This window comes from Pipistrellus kuhlii, unplaced genomic scaffold (assembly GCF_014108245.1).
Source record: "Pipistrellus kuhlii isolate mPipKuh1 unplaced genomic scaffold, mPipKuh1.p scaffold_m20_p_4, whole genome shotgun sequence".
Classification (NCBI taxonomy): domain Eukaryota; kingdom Metazoa; phylum Chordata; class Mammalia; order Chiroptera; family Vespertilionidae; genus Pipistrellus; species Pipistrellus kuhlii.
In genome coordinates, this window is record NW_023425540.1 from 73,367,860 (window position 1) to 73,383,763 (window position 15,904).

At 40.1% G+C, this 15,904-nt stretch overlaps 1 pseudogene; it reads right to left on the minus strand.

Annotated features, from left to right (window-relative positions):
* Positions 1-4,198: 4,198 nt before the first annotated feature.
* LOC118703680 overlaps positions 4,199-15,904 on the minus strand; it is a 50,769-nt pseudogene continuing 39,063 nt past the window's right edge.

Genomic DNA, 15,904 nt, shown 5'->3' on the forward strand with positions numbered 1-15,904 from the left:
CAAATATTTTCTCTTTGTAATTTTTCTTTCTTCCTTTCTCCCTCTCCCCGCAGTAATGACTTTACTTTTTCAGTTAACATAATCAGCCCACGATACAGCATACTAGGTCGTAAAGAACAAATCCGAGTAAAGTAATACCTTCACTATGTTACAAAGCTTTGGCAAACTAATACAGCACTCATTTAATACAATAAAATCGTATTTTTGTTGGAGTTACATATTACTTGCATGATCATTTTCACTCCAAAAATGTCGTTTAAGTTCCCAATTAAAATGCTGTGGTTTTTAATGGTGGTTTATACAGAACAGGTTGTTTTACACAAGTTAATATATCCTTTCAAGCTATACAATTTCTCCTTTTAAAGTGGATTCGCTCTTGAAGTTCACCACAGCAGGGCAATTGTGTCGATGTAGAGGCGGCCCTGCTTTGTTCTGGGTTGGTCCGAAGCCAGGTAGAGTTCCAAAGTATGACAGGTTTTAAAATTCTACCTTAAGGAGATTTAATATGCTAACACCAATTTCCAAGTACTTTTCAAAAGTTGTTACATTTTTCACGTGGATATTGGAGTCCTCAAAACCAGACAGTCATTTCAAATAACACTAATAATTTCAGACGTTCCCTTTGATTTAGAAATCCTGTTCCTCTTTGTTTTGATCAAGTCTCATTGCCTTTTTTTCAGCTTAAAATAATTCTGCCTAAAATATAGTTGCATTTTTTATTTTTATGATCATTTAATATCATTAATGTCCTCTCCTGAAACAGAGGTGGTCTGAATACATATCTCTATGTGTTGTTGTTTTTAAGATACATATTTTTATTGATTTTATTGACTAACTGCCTCCTGCACGCCCCCTATAGGGGACTGAGCCCGCAACCCGAGTGGGTGCCCTGACAGGGAATAGACACTCATCGACTGAGCCATGCTGGCTAGGGATCTATGTATTTTTGTAAATATTATTTTAAGTATTAGTAACCAAGTATACTAAGATGAAGTTGAAGCAAAATACCAAGAATTTTCTAAGATTCTTAGCCACATTTTTTTCTTTGAATAGAATATAAAGACATATAGTCCAAACCCTATATTAGTAATTACTTTTATGGTCTGTCCATAAATGGTCAGTTTTTTCAGGAACAATGGACTGTTTCTGGTACAAGAAAAGAGCCGTTCGGATTGCCATACGGAGACTGAGAAATACCGTGTCTCCTTGGAGCTTGATCACGGCTTAAAGGGTTGGGCCTTTGCACCGGAGGAAGAGCGCCCTCCTCAGGCCGGGGAGAGCAGGCCTGAGAGCCTCCCCGCTGAGGCAGAGCTCTCTGCAGCCTGGGTGGTGAGGAGCAGCCATTCTGCCTGGGGATGGAGAAGCACTCTGGAGAGGTGAGGCCACGGGGAACCTCCTTGCAGAGGTTTCTGAGGGGTGCTGTGAGGGAGCTGCTGCCGGCCACTTTCCCGGAGAGGGCCTTCCTCCTGTTCGGAGAACTTTAACACAACATTATCTCCCTCTGTCTTCACTCTTGGGAGAACCACCACAGAATGCAAACGATGAGCAATAGCATAGGTCATTACAATGGAGGGGCCAGTGTGAGAGGAACTCCTAGGTGTGCTGGTTAATAATGTGGATTTTTTTTTTCAATAGATGGAGTTACACATAGGTTGATTTAAACGATTTGATGTGTATGCTATTTTGTTGTATTGCTCCTTCAGGTTACCACTGGTTCCAATCAATGGCACATGCACTTTCTGAGCAGGACTTCAAAATATATGAAGAAGAGGAAAATTTGATCTCTGAATGGTGTGCCTCAAAACAAGAAAAGTTCTATTGGGATGGCACCTGAAAGATGGGGAAATGTGTAGCTAGCAATGAATACTACTTTGAATAAAGCACTTTTGATGCTTCTCTTGAAATTATAATGTTTTCTTTGATTACAAAATCCACATTATTATGCTTAATAATGTGGATTAATTATTAACTGGTTAATATGGATGAACTATTAATTGGTTAATAATATGGATCATCTATTAACCTATTAATAATGTGGATTACTAATTAACCAGTTAATGGTATGGATTGACTATTAACCAATTAATAATACAGGTTAATTATTAACCAGTTAATAGTATGGATTAACTATTAACCAATTAATAATAAAGATTATTAACTGGCTAATAATGCAGATTAATTGTTGACCAGTTAATAATGCGGATTAACTGTTAACTGATTAATAATGCGGATTTTGTAATCCAAGAAAACAGGATAATTTCAAGAGAAACATCAAAGTGCTTTATTCAAAGTAATGTCCATTGCTAGCTAGACATTTCCTCCATCTTTCAGCTAATTTGTGGATACCGTCCCAATAGAATTTTTCTTGTTTTGAGGCACATCATTCAGAGACCCAATTTTCCACTTCTTCATATGTTTTGAAGTGCTGCTCAGAAAGTGCATGTGCCATTGATCGGAACAAGTGGTCATCTGAAGGAGCGAGGTCTGGTGAATACAGCGGGTGGATTAATACTTCCCAGGCAAGATCTTTTAACATGTCTTTAACTGGTTTTGAAGTGTGTGATGGTGTCTCATCATGAAGCAAAATCACTTGCCGTGTCTTCTGGCTCATTCTGGTCATTTTACAATCAAAGCGTGGTTCAAATTGATTATTTGTTGTCGGTAGCGATCAGTATTAACTGTTTCACCTGGTTTTAGAAGCTCATAATACACCACACCTTCCTGATCCCACCAAATGCAGAGCATTGTCTTCTTTCTGAAGCGATTTGGATTTGCACTCAATGTTGATGGTTGACCTGGATCAACCCATGGTTTTGTGCATTTGGGATTCTCAAAATAAATTCACTTTTCATCACAATTTGATGAAGAAAAAAAAAAAAGACTTTCTTTTGTGCTGTTGAAGCAACATTTTACAGGTGAATTTTCGGTTTTCCATTTGTCTTTCGTTTTTAAACCAGTGTTCACAAGTATCTTGAGATAGAGCATGTTCACCCTAAGCTTCCCAAAGTATACGATAACTTTTTCTTCAAAATAAAGTAATGAATTAAAACTTCCTGCAAATGCTCTTTTTTGGGGGCATGAAATGCAACATTTTTAAGCATAAAAATATCTATGGTGTTAACACCTTCAGCAAATTTAACACATGAAGCTTTGAAGCGTGTTGTCAGCACAACAAAAAAGCATACATATCAAATCGCATATATATCAACATATGTGTAACTCCATTTATTGAAAAAAACCCAAAATTCTCATTATTAACCAGTATACCTGGTACTTCCTTGGCTCCAGGTCACCATATTTCCAGCCACAAGAGTTCCACCTCATGATCCACTTCTTCTCCCATTTTGCTTATGCCTTTCCTTACCTGCCAGCTTTCCTCCCGTTTCTCATGGGTGGTTATTTCTGGAAGGGATCCCAGCAGGCCAACAGCACCATCAGAAGACCACCAGAGGCTGGTGGCAGGTCCGAAGCATCAGGGTGGTGCTGGCAGTTGTCTCCACCAAAAGGAACAGATTCCTTCAAATCTCTGGCTGCCATAGATTGTTGCCCGTTCTGCATGCAAGTTCCATGAGGGTTTCCAAATGTCAACATTCTTTCTTTCTTTCTTTCTTTTTTTTAATATATTTTATTGATTTTTTAGAGAGTAAGGGAGAGGGATAGAGAGTTAGAAACACTGAAGAGAGAGAAACATCAATCAGCTGCCTCCTGTACGCCCCCTACTGAATATGTGCCCACAACCAAGGTACATGTCCCTGACCGGAATCGAACCAGGGACCCTTCAGTCCAAAGGCCAACGCTCTATCCACTGAGCCAAACCGGTCAGGACTCAACATTATTTCTGAGTCACTCACGACGCTTCGGGCCCAGTGATCCCTAGATGCTCCCACAGGCCGTGGCAGTTGGTCAGGGGGATGAGCGGGTCACAGCACCCTCCCCCCAGCCTCCTGCATGCCCTCTCATTGCCTTACTCTGGAGGAAGAGCAGCAGCCGCCGAAGACAGGCAAGCGTGGGCTGAGCCGATCTGGCGAGAAGTTCCATGGAGGAACCCGTCTTGGTCTCCCATGGTGTATAGTTGTGTGTTTTTGTTTGTTTTTTTGTTTGTTTGTTTTTTTGTTTGTTTGTTTTTAATAGGTAAGTAAATCTAATGCCAGTTAAGAGAGACTCGGGGGGGCTGGATGTTGCATACCAACTTTCATCATCATTTCTCTACAAATGCTGCTGGCGTCCTTCTGCTCCCTCTTGCCAAGCTGTCAGCTCGTCAGTCTCTGCACTTAATTTGTGTCACCCATTCCATTGCTTCTCGGCCTTTATTAACATTTGAAGGTATCGTAGTTGCCATCAGCCCTTTGAGGTAACTACTGAGACCGATTCCTTTCACATTGTTCAAAAAGTCTTTTCTGGGTCCTGAGGATGTGGTTTGTATATAAGTCTCTTATCTACCTAAACCATATTTGTAAATGAAATATTAGCGGGTTTAGGTTCCATTGTTTTCTCCACAGGAGCAGCTACAGAGTGTTTTTGCACACTTGTTTTGGTTCTTGCTGCACCAGTAAGAGGTTTCACATTGAAGACCACTCCCACTCTGTGCTGAGAAGCCCACGGCTGTGCAGCTCTCCAGAAGGATCTATGTGTCTGTCCAATACATCAACTCCAATCACACTTGGATTCTGAGGGTTTGGGTATTTCTGCATCGCACCTGTTGTAACAGTTTCCCATGGGCGGTCAAGACATGTTGCAAAGTCCAGATGTGTACGGGCCAGAGGCCTGCACAGGTGTCTGGACATGCAAAGAGCCAGAGAGGTCACATTGGCCCTAACCCCACCCCTCCCCCCTCCTTAATCATGACATTCACAGAGCAAAAGCTGATTATTTTGATGAAGCACCAATTTTTTTTCTATTTCACCAGTTGTAGTTTCAGTGTCATATTGAAGAATTCTTTGCCTATCCTAGGTCATAACAGTTTTTTCCTAAAAATTTTAGAGTTTTACATTTTATATTTAGATGGGGTCTCAGCCTGGCAGGGGCACCACACCCCCACTGTGCGATTCCCTGCCAGTGGGCAGCAGCCTGGGCTGGGGTCTCGCCTGGCAGGGGCACTGCACCCCTATAGCGTGACCCCCTCCCAGTGCCAGCAGCCTGGGCTGGGGTCTTGCCGCACCCCCATGGTGTGATCCCCATGTGGACTCAAGATGGCCGCCAGCTAGCAGGGGAGGGCAGTTGGGGGTGACCAGGCCTTCAGTGTAGAGTAGTTGGGGGGGACCAGGCCTGCAAGGGAGGACAGCTAGGGGCAAACAGGTTGGCAGAGGAGCAGTTAGACATCAATCAGGCTGGCATGGGAGTGGTTAGGGGGTGATCAGGCTGGCAGGCAGAAGTGGTTACGGGCAATCAGGACAGCAGGCTGGCGAGCAGTTGGGAGCCAGCAGTTCTAGATTGTGTGGGGGATGTTTAGGGCAGTCGGACATCCCTCGAGGGGTCCCAGATTGGAGAGGGTGCAGGCTGGGCTGAGGGATACACACCACCTTGCATGAATTTTGTGTACCGGGCCTCTAGTATTAAAATAAGAGATGCTCCTAGTGCTCTTACCACATAGAACATCACAAGGGTTTTAAAAGTTCTGTGCCAGCCGGCACCGGTTTGGCTCAGTGGATAGAGCGTCAGCCTGTGGACTGAAAGGTCCCGGGTTCCCTTTTTAAAAAATATATATTTTATTGATTTTTTATAGAGAGGAAGGGAAAGGGATAGAGAGCTAGAAACATCGATGAGAGAGAAACACTAATCAGCTGCCTCCTGCTCATTCCCCATTGGGTATGTTCCCCCAACCAAGGTACATGCCCTTGACCGGAGTCGAATCTGGAACCCAGGCCAATGCTCCATGCACCTAGTCAAACCAGTTAGGGCTGTCCAATATGTTAAAACAAAACAAAACAAAGCAAAACAAAACCCTATCTACCACTGAGCCAAACCGGTTTTGGCAACAAAACCCTATCTAATAAAGAGGGAATATGCAGGGGAAGGCAGTTGGGGATGATTGGGCTGGTAGGGGAGTGGTTAGGGGGCAATCAGGCAGGCAGGAAAGCAGTTGGAAGCCAGCAGTCCTAGATTGTGAAAGGGATGTCTGACTGCCTGTTTAGGCCCAGTTGGACATCCCCAAGGGGCCCCAGATTGGAGAGGGTGCAGGTTGGGCTGAGGGGACCCCCCCCCCCCCGCCCCCAGTGCACGAATTTCATGCACTTGGCCTCTAGTAATAAATAAATGTTCAAGCTATTCTTAGCTTGAGGCCATATAAAAATATGCTGTAATCCAGGTTTGGCCATTTATACTTACATAGTTATTGTTACAGTGGGATTTAATTCTGCCATCTTGATATTTGTTTTCTATTTGACACATCTGTTCTTTTTCTTTTTCCTTCTATTTGGCATTTAAAAGCACTAACTAAATAACTTTTTATGGTCCTATTTTATTCATCAGTTTATTAGGTATAACTCTTAGTTTTTTATTATTTAGTGATTACTTTATAGCTTATAGTATACATCTTTAACTTATTAGTCTATCTTCAAGTAACATTATATCATGTAAAATATAGTATAAAATATTATAACATTGTCCCTCTATTTTTCCTCTTTGAAGCCGTTTTCTTATATTTTTCTTTTACATGATATGAACTCCACAATACATTATTATTATTTTTACTTTAGTTGGTCAATTATTTTTTGAAAAGATTTAATAAATAATTAAAAGTCTTTTATGTTTACCCACATACTTACCATTTCTGGTGCTCTTCATTCCTTTATGTACATCTACTAAAGGCCAAGTGCACGAAATTTGTGCGGGAGGGTGGGGGAAGGGGAGGACCCTCCGCCCAGCCTGCACCCTCTTCAACTGGGACCTCTTGAGGGATGTCCAACTTCAGGTTTAGGCCTGATCCCAAACAGGCAGTTGGACATCCCTCTCACAATCCGGGACAGCTAACTCCTAACTTTGCCTGCCTGCCTGCCTGCCTGATCGCCCCTAACCACTTCTGCCTGCCTGCCTGATCGCCCCCTAACTACCCTCCCCTGCCAACCTGATTGCCCCTAACTGCCCTCCCCTGCTGGCCTGATCGCCCCTTAACTGCTTGCTCTCTCAAACCAGACTGATCTCGCCCCTAACTGCTTGCTCCCCTGTGCTGGCCTGATCTTGCCCCTAACTGCCTCTGCCTTGGACATTTTTGAAATGAAGATCTGCTGGTGATTAATTCTTTTGTATGTCCAAAGAAATCTTTATGTTCTGGTTCTGGATAAAATGAAGTAAGAGCATTCTATCCTGTCTCTCTTGTTGAATACAGTTGTAAAGTTTGAACAAAATATGTGGAAGAGCTATCTGAGAGCTCTCAAAAGTCAATTATTAGCAGGCACATTGGGGGGAAAAAAGATAAGAATTCAGAGTACCACTGATCCAGTGTAGAGTCTACCATTATATTCTCCAGTATCTTTCAAGTTTGAGCATAATACATTTTGAAGCCAAGGGGTGACATTGGCATAAACAGTGAGAAGTCCAGGAGCAACCTCGGATTCATAGATTAATGCTCAACCACTGAGCCATGCAAGTTGGGCTCCATTTATTTATTTATTTATCCTCACCCTAGGATATTTTTCCATTGATTTTTTAGAGAGAGTAGAAGAAAGAGGGAAAGACAGAGAAATATCAATGTAAGAGGAACATAACAATTGGTTGCCTCCTGCATGAACCCTTATCAGGGCTCAGCTGGGAGAAGCCTGCAACCAAGATACGTACCCTTGACGGCAATCAAACCTGTAACCCTTCAGTTCCCAGGTCGACGCTCTTTCCACTGAGCCAAACCAGCTAGGGCCCATCCATTTACCTTTAATCTATATGTATGATCATGTTTAAAATGGGTTTCTTGTAGACAACATGTATAGTAGTTGGGTCCTATTTTTTTTTATCCACTCTGACAATCTGTCTTTTAATTGGTGCATTTAGACCATTGGCATTCAAAGTGATTATTGATATATTAATAGTTGGGTTAATATCTCCCATATTTGTTATGTTTTCTATTTGTCTACCTTGTTCTTTTCTCCTATTTTGCCTTCCACTCTTTTTCTGCCTTTTAGATCTTAATTGAGCATTTTTATTATTCCATATTCTCTCCTTTCTTTTACTTTTGTTTAAACTTTTTTAGTGGTTGCCCTAGAGTTTGCAATATATATTTACAAACATATAAATCCAAGTTCACTTTCCAATAACATATACCTCTTCACAGGTAGTGCAAGTCCCTTATAATAACAAAATAACTCTAATTTCTCCCTCTTGTCCTGTGTACCATTGCTGTTATTTATTTCACTCACACATAAGCATATATATATATATATATATATATATATATATATACACACATATATATATATAATATACACATATATATCTGAATACACAATCCAATACATTGTTGTTATTATTATTTTGAACAAACTATCTTTTATATCAATTAAAAATAAAAGTTTTTCTTTTATCTTCACTTATTTCTTCTTTGACATTCTTCCTTTATTTATATCTGACCTTATATGATTTACCTTCTCTTTAAGGAACTTCTTTTAAAATAATTTACTATATATTGGTTTTGGGTGTACAGCTTAGTGGTTTGACAATCATATACTTTACATAGTGTTCCCCTCAATATGTCCAGTACCACACCTGAGACCATACATAGTTATCACAATGTTATTGACTACATTTCTTATGCTTTATTCACTTTCCCATGACTGTTTTGTAGCTACTAAATTGTGCTTCTCAGTCTCTTCACCACTTTCACCCAGTGCCCCAATTCCCATTCCCCTCTAGAGACCACCAGTTCTCTCTTTGTATCTATGAGTCTATTTCAATTTTGTCTGTTTATTTTGTTCTTTAGAATCCACATATAAGTGAACTCACATGGTATTTGTCTTTCTCTGACTGACTTCTTTCACTGAGTTATCACAAATGGTAAAATTTTATTCTTTCTTATGGCTGAACTAGAGGCCTGTTGCACAAAGATTCATGCAAGAATAGACCTTCCTTCCACTGGCTTTGCTCCCAGCCACCAGGGAGCCTGCAAGTCCTTCCTCCTGGCCGGAGCACCACTCCTGTAGCTCCCTCCGCAGTCGCCTTCCCTCTCATAGCAGGTATCCCGCCCTACCCATCCACTCTGCTCCTGTGTATACAAATTAACCTGCCAGCTTTGTTGGGATAATTTGCATACTCATTCCTAATTGGCTGATAGGCATTACAGAGGTATGGTCATTTTTGCATGTTTCTCTTTTATTATTGTAGATAATATTCCATGGTATATACCCTGTTTCCCCGAAAATAAGACAGTGTCTTATATTAATTTTTCTCCCAAAGTTGCGCTAGGTCTTATTTTCAGGGGATGTCTTATCTTTCCATGCGCTAGGTTTTATTTTCGGAGGATGTCTTATTTTCGGGGAAACACGGTATGTACCAGGGTTTTTTAATCTACTCTTCTATTAATAGGTACTTGGGTTGCTTTCATAGCTTATCTGTTGTAAATAATGCTGCAATAAATGTAGGGGTGCATATATTCTTTCAAATATTGAGTTTCTTTGGATAAGTCCCCAGAAGTGGAATCACTTGGTTATAGACAGATCCATTTTTAAAAATATATATATTTTATTGATTTTTTACAGAGAGGAAGGGAGAGACATAGAGAGCTAGAAACGTCGATGAGAGAGAAACATCGACCAGCTGCCTCTTGCACACCCCCCACCGGGGATGTGCCCACAACCAATGTACATGCCCTTGACCGGAATCGAACCTGGGACCTTTCAGTCCACAGACCCACGCTCTACCGCTGAGCCAAACCGGTTTCGGCGACAGATCCATTTTTAATTTTTGAGGACTCTAAGGAACTTCTTTGAATGTATCTTGCAAAGCTAGTTTACTGGAAACAAATTATTTCAATTTTTATTTGTCTAAGAAAGTCTTTATTTTTCTTCATTTTAAAAGGATAATCTCAAGAGTTACAGAATTCTAGGTTGGCATTTTTCTTTTCTTTTAATACTTTAATTATTTCCCTCTACTCTCTTTTTGCTTGCATAAATTTTGAGGAGAAGCCAGATGTAATTCTCATCTTTGATCTTCTGTAGATAAGGTGCTTTTTGTTTTTTACCCCTGGCTTCTTTAGTTTGAATATTATATGCCTTGGTGTAGGTTTTTGTCATGCATCCTGCTTACCGTTCTCTGAGCCTTTTGGATCTGTATTTGGTATCTGACATTAGTCTGGGGAAATTCTCAGTCATTATTGTTTCAAATATTTCTTCTGTTCCCCCTTCTCTCTTCTCTTTCTGATATTACAATTATGCATATGTTACACCTTTTGGTAGTTGTCTTACAGTCTTAGGATATTCTGTTCTTTTTTCCCCCAGTCCTTTTTCTCTTTGCCTTTCAGTTTTAGAGATTCCAATGGAGGTATTCTCAGGCTCAAAGATTCTTTCCTCAGCTGAGCCCAGTCTGCTAATAAGCCCGTCAAAGGGATTCTTCGTTTCTGTTACAGTGCTTTTTGATCTCTAGTATTTCTTTCTAAGAATTTCCATATCTCTGCTTATGTTGTCCATCTGTTCTTGCATGCTGTCTACTTTATCTATAGAGCCCTTAGCATATTGATCATAGTTGTTTTAAATTCTTGGTCTGATAATTCCAATATCCCTGCCATGTCTGGCTCTGATACTTACTCTGTCTCTTCAGTCTGTGTTTTATTTTATTTTTTGCCGTTTAATGTGCCTTGTAATTTTTTTTTTATATAGTTAGACATGATATACTGGGTGAAAGGACTGTCTGTAAATAGGTCTTCAGTGATGTAGTGGTAATGTGGGTGATGCATTCTATAGTATTATAATTAGGTCTCAGTCTTTTAGTGAAATTATGCCTCTGGACTGTGACATTCACAAGTGCTTCTCAGTTGTCCCCCCCACCCCACCCTCACCCCCTGCTTGGGTGGAACAGGATGGCTTGAGTGGACTGGAGTTGGGTATTTCTCTTCCCCCAAGTTAATTAGGTTCTGATAAAAACTCAACAAGTTGGGCTCTGGTTTGATGGTTTCTCCTGAGGGAGGGCTTTATTAAGAAGAACAGAATGCTCTGATGTATTTTATAAAGGTTTAATTTCCCTCCCAACTGCCAAAAGCATGAGGAGATTTTTCTGATATTCATTGTGAGAACCTGGTAGAGCTCCAGGAGGTAAATTCACAAACTCACAAAAGTGTGTGTGTGTGTGTGTGTGTGTGTGTGTGTGTGTGTGTGTGTGTTGGGGGAAACAGGTCACCTTATAATTGGTCCCTCTAGAGCACATGTGTCAAACACAAGGCCCTCGGGCCAAATCCGTCCCGCCAGGCCTTGCAATGTGGCCCGCACCGCGCTGTCATCACTGCACTCCGCTGCGTTTCCATCACAATGACAGTTTATGACTGTTCAGTAAACCATTCGGCCCACGATTTAGGCTGGATTTTAGATTTTGGCCCCTTCTCTGATTGAGTTCGACACCCCTACTCTAGAGTTTTTATCTCTCAGACTTGTCCACGCTGAGTCTCCAGCCATTTGTTAATTGTAGTTCAGATTTGCCTTCCCTGGCACTGATCCCCTCTGTTTTCCGCTTATGGGCTTCTATTCTGCTAAGTTGTAATTGTTTGTGACTAATGATGTTGATGTCTCTGCAGCTTTGGGTGCAGCAATTTTCCTGTGACCTAACTTCTCAGATGGATCTAAGAAGAATTGTTGATTTTTCAGTTTGTTCAGCCTTTTATTTGTTGTTAGAACAGAGCAATGACTTACAAATTTCCTACATGCCCAATGGGAAAATTTCCCTGAAAAGTATTTTTATCATGAACAGATATTGAATTTTTTTAAAAAAAATATATTTTTATTGATTTTTAAAGAGGAAGGGAGAGAGAGAGATAGAGGTAGAAACAACAATGATAAGAGAGAATCGTTGATCAGCTGCCCCTGCACACCCCACACTGGGGATTGCACCCACAACTCGGGCATGTGCCCTTGACCAAAATCAAACCCGGGACCTTTCAGTCCACAGGCCGACACTCTATCCACTGGGCCAAACCAGCTAGGGCTTGAATTTTATTAACGGCTTTTTTCAACTATTGATATGACCATATCATTTAAAAACATATTTTTATTGATTTCAGAGAGGAAGAGAGAGGGAGATAGAAATATCAATGATGAGAGAGAATCATTGATCAGCTGCCTCCTGCATGCCCTACGCAGGGGATGGAGCCTGCCTCTTGGGCATGTGCCCTGACCAGGAGTTGAACCATGACCTTCTGGTTCATAGGTCAATGCTCAACCACTGAGCAGTGCCAGCAAGACACCATATCCTTTTAACCTTTATTTTGTTAATATGTTACATTACAATGACTGATTTATTTTCATATTTTGGTAGACCAACACTGCATTTATGGAATAAATTCAATGCAATCTATGTTTTATCTGTCTTATATATTTCTTGGTTGATTTTCATCTTTCTTCATGAGAGCTATTGTCTATAGCAGGGGCCAGCAAACTTTTTCTGTAGAGTCAGGTAATAAGTACAGGCTGAGGTGAAAGTAGGTTTACAGTTGTGAATATTTGAAAGTTTATTCTTGTACTCTTGCATTATTATTTATTAATTATTGTTTTATCTTCCATATAAACAACTGTAAACCGCCTCTGCCCCACCCTGTATTGGAAGTTTTGTAGACCATATGATTTGTGCCATAACTACTCACATTCACCACTGTAGCATGAAAGCAGCAATAGACAATATGTAAATAAATGGGTGTGGCTGTGTTTTAACAAAACATTATTTTCTGGCTGGCTTTGGCCCACAGGCCTTGGTGTGCTGATCCTTTGTCTATATTTGTTAGGCTGTTTTTTCCTTTTGTAATGTCTTTGTCTGGTTTTGGTATCAGTAACACTGGCCTCATAAAATTAGTTGGGAAGTATTCCCTTCTATGTCTTCTTAACGTTTTTGGGGATTTGTATTACCTCATCCTTAATTACTTGCTAGAATTTACTAGTGAAGCCATCTGGGCCTGGAATTTTTCCTTGTTGGAAAGTTTTAACTATAAAATATAAATTTTGATAGATATAAATTCATTCAGATGATCTAGTTCTTCTTTTTATTGACATAAATCACAAAAATTACTTTTTTAAGAGAACAATTCCATGGTTTTTGGTGTATTCACAAAGTTGTGCAACCATACTAATTTCATAAAATTCTATCTCCCTCCCCAAACTCCTATACTCATTAGCAGACATTCCTGATTCTCCTCCCCTCCCAGCCCCTGACGACCACTTTCTGTCTCTATGGATTTGCTTAATCTCGATATTTTATATAAAAGGAATCACATAGTGTGTGACCTTTGGTAGCTTCTTTCACTAAGCAAAATGTTTTCCAAGTTCACCCATGCTGTAGCATGGATGAAATAAGTTTTTCATTAATTTTTATAGTTGAATATTATTCCATTGTATGGATGTACCACATTCTATTTATCCAGCTTACAGTACTGAGTATGAGTGTTGCTTCCATTTTTTGAATAGTATGGATAATGTTGCTATAAAAATTTGTGTACAAGTTCTTGTGTGAATGCACTTTTTCATCTCTCTTGAGTACATACATTGGAGTAGAATTGCTCCTTTGGCAACTCTACGTTTAACTTTGTGAGATACTGCCAAACTGTTTTCCAAAGTGGCTGCACTATATTATATTTCTGCCAGCAATGTATGAAAGTTTCAATTTCTCCACATTCTTGTCAACACTTTTTTATTGTCTTTTTTTTTTTATTATAGACATTGTAGAATGGTTTTGATTTTTATTTTCTTAGTGACTAATAATGTTGAACTTCTTTTCATGTGTTTATTGGCCATTTTTATGTATATGTTCTCTGGAGAAATGTCTGTTAAAATCCTTTTCACATTAAAAAAAAAAGTGGGTTATTTATCTTTTTATTGTTCTGTTGTAAGAATTGTTTATGTACTCTGAAAATTAGTCTCTTATCAGAGAAATGATTTGTAAATATCTTCTTTCATTCTGTGGGTAGTCTTTTTTTTACTTTCTTAATGGCCCTTTGAAATACAAAAGTTTAAAATCTTGATGAATTCAATTGACTTACTTTTTGTTGTTGTTGTTTGTGCTTTCAGCATCTTATCTAAGAAACCATTACCTAGCCAAAACCGGTTTGGCTCAGAGGATAGAGCGTCAGCCTCGAGACTAAAGGGTCCCGGGTTCGATTCTGGTCAAGGGCATGTACCTTGGTTGTGGGCACATCCCCAGTAGGGGGCATGCAAGAGGCAGCTGATTTCTAACTCTCTCTCTCCCTTCCTCTCTGTGAAAAATCAATAAAATATATTTTAAAAAAGAAAAAGAAAAAAACCATTACCTAGTCCAAGATCACAAAGACTTATACCTGTACTAGAGGCTCGGTCCACAAAACACATGCACTGGGGCGGTACCTAAGCCCATCCTGTGTCCTCTCGCAGTCCAGGAGCCCTCAGGGGATAATGGGTTAGGCCTACTCTCCATTGGGAATGCGCCTAAGCCCCCTGTTGGACATCCTTAGAGCTACTGTGGAGGTAAGAGAGGCTCCCAACACCACCGCTGTGCTCACCAGCCATGAGCCTGGCTTCTGGCTGAGGGGCGCTCTCCCTGGGGAGTGCACTGACCACGGGGGGAAGCTCCTGCATTGAGCTTCTGCTCCCCATTGGTCACTGTGCATGATAGCAACCGTTGGTTCCACCGTTAGGTCGATTTCCATATCAGCTTTTTATTATGTAGGATTTTCTTTTAAGAATTCAATAGTTCTAGCTCTTACATTTATGTCTATAATTCTTTGAGTTAATTTTTGTATATAATTAGAGAATTTTTTTCTTGGTTTCATTTTTATCTTTTTTTAATATATTTCAGAGAGGAAGAGAGAAACATCAATGATGAGAATTATCAATTGGCTGCCTCCTGCATGCCCCCTACAGGGGATTGAGCCTGCAACCCAGACATGTGCCCTTGATCAGAATCAAATCCAGGACCCTTCAGTCTGCAGGCCAATGCTCTATCCACTGAGCCAAACCAGCTAGGCCTATTTCATTTTTAAATTGTTTACTTCTAAAATGAATTGACCAACAAAATAAGACCCAAAGCATGGAGAAATGTAACAGACTGACATATCTCAATGTGGGGTTGGGAGATGAGAAGAGATAAACCAAAAAACTTATATACTTATATACATAGCCCATGGACACGAGAAATAGGGGTAGTGAAAAATGGGGAGGTGGGTAGGGGCTGGGAGGAGGGAGGAAATGAGGGGGGATGGGAGATATCTGTAATGCTATCAACAATAAAAAACATATTAAAAATAAATTGTTCACTTCTATTTTATTTTATTTTTAATTATCACCAGAGGATATTTTTTCCCCATTGGTTTTTTAGTGAGAGTGGAAGGGGGAGAGACACACAGAGAGAGAGAATCATCCATGTGAGACAGACACATCAATTGGTTGCTTCTTGCTCGCACCCTGACCAGGGCCTGGGCTGGGGAAAGCCTGCAACCGAGGTGTGCTCTCTTGATCTGAATGGGGACCCTTCAGTCCGCAGTTTGACACTCTATCCACTGAGCCAAACCAGCTAGGGCTTGTTCACTTATAATGTATATAGATTTAACTGATTTTTAAAAATATTTCTCTTGTATTCTACAGTCTTGATAAATTTGTTTATTAGTTCTAGTAGTTGTGTGTATGTGTTTTTAAATTTCCATATATTTGTGAATTTTTGGTTTACCTCCTGTTTTTAATCTAGTATCATATCATTGTGGTTAGAAAAACTATTTGCTATGATTTCTAATTCTTAAATTTGTAAAGGCTTGTTCTGTGAT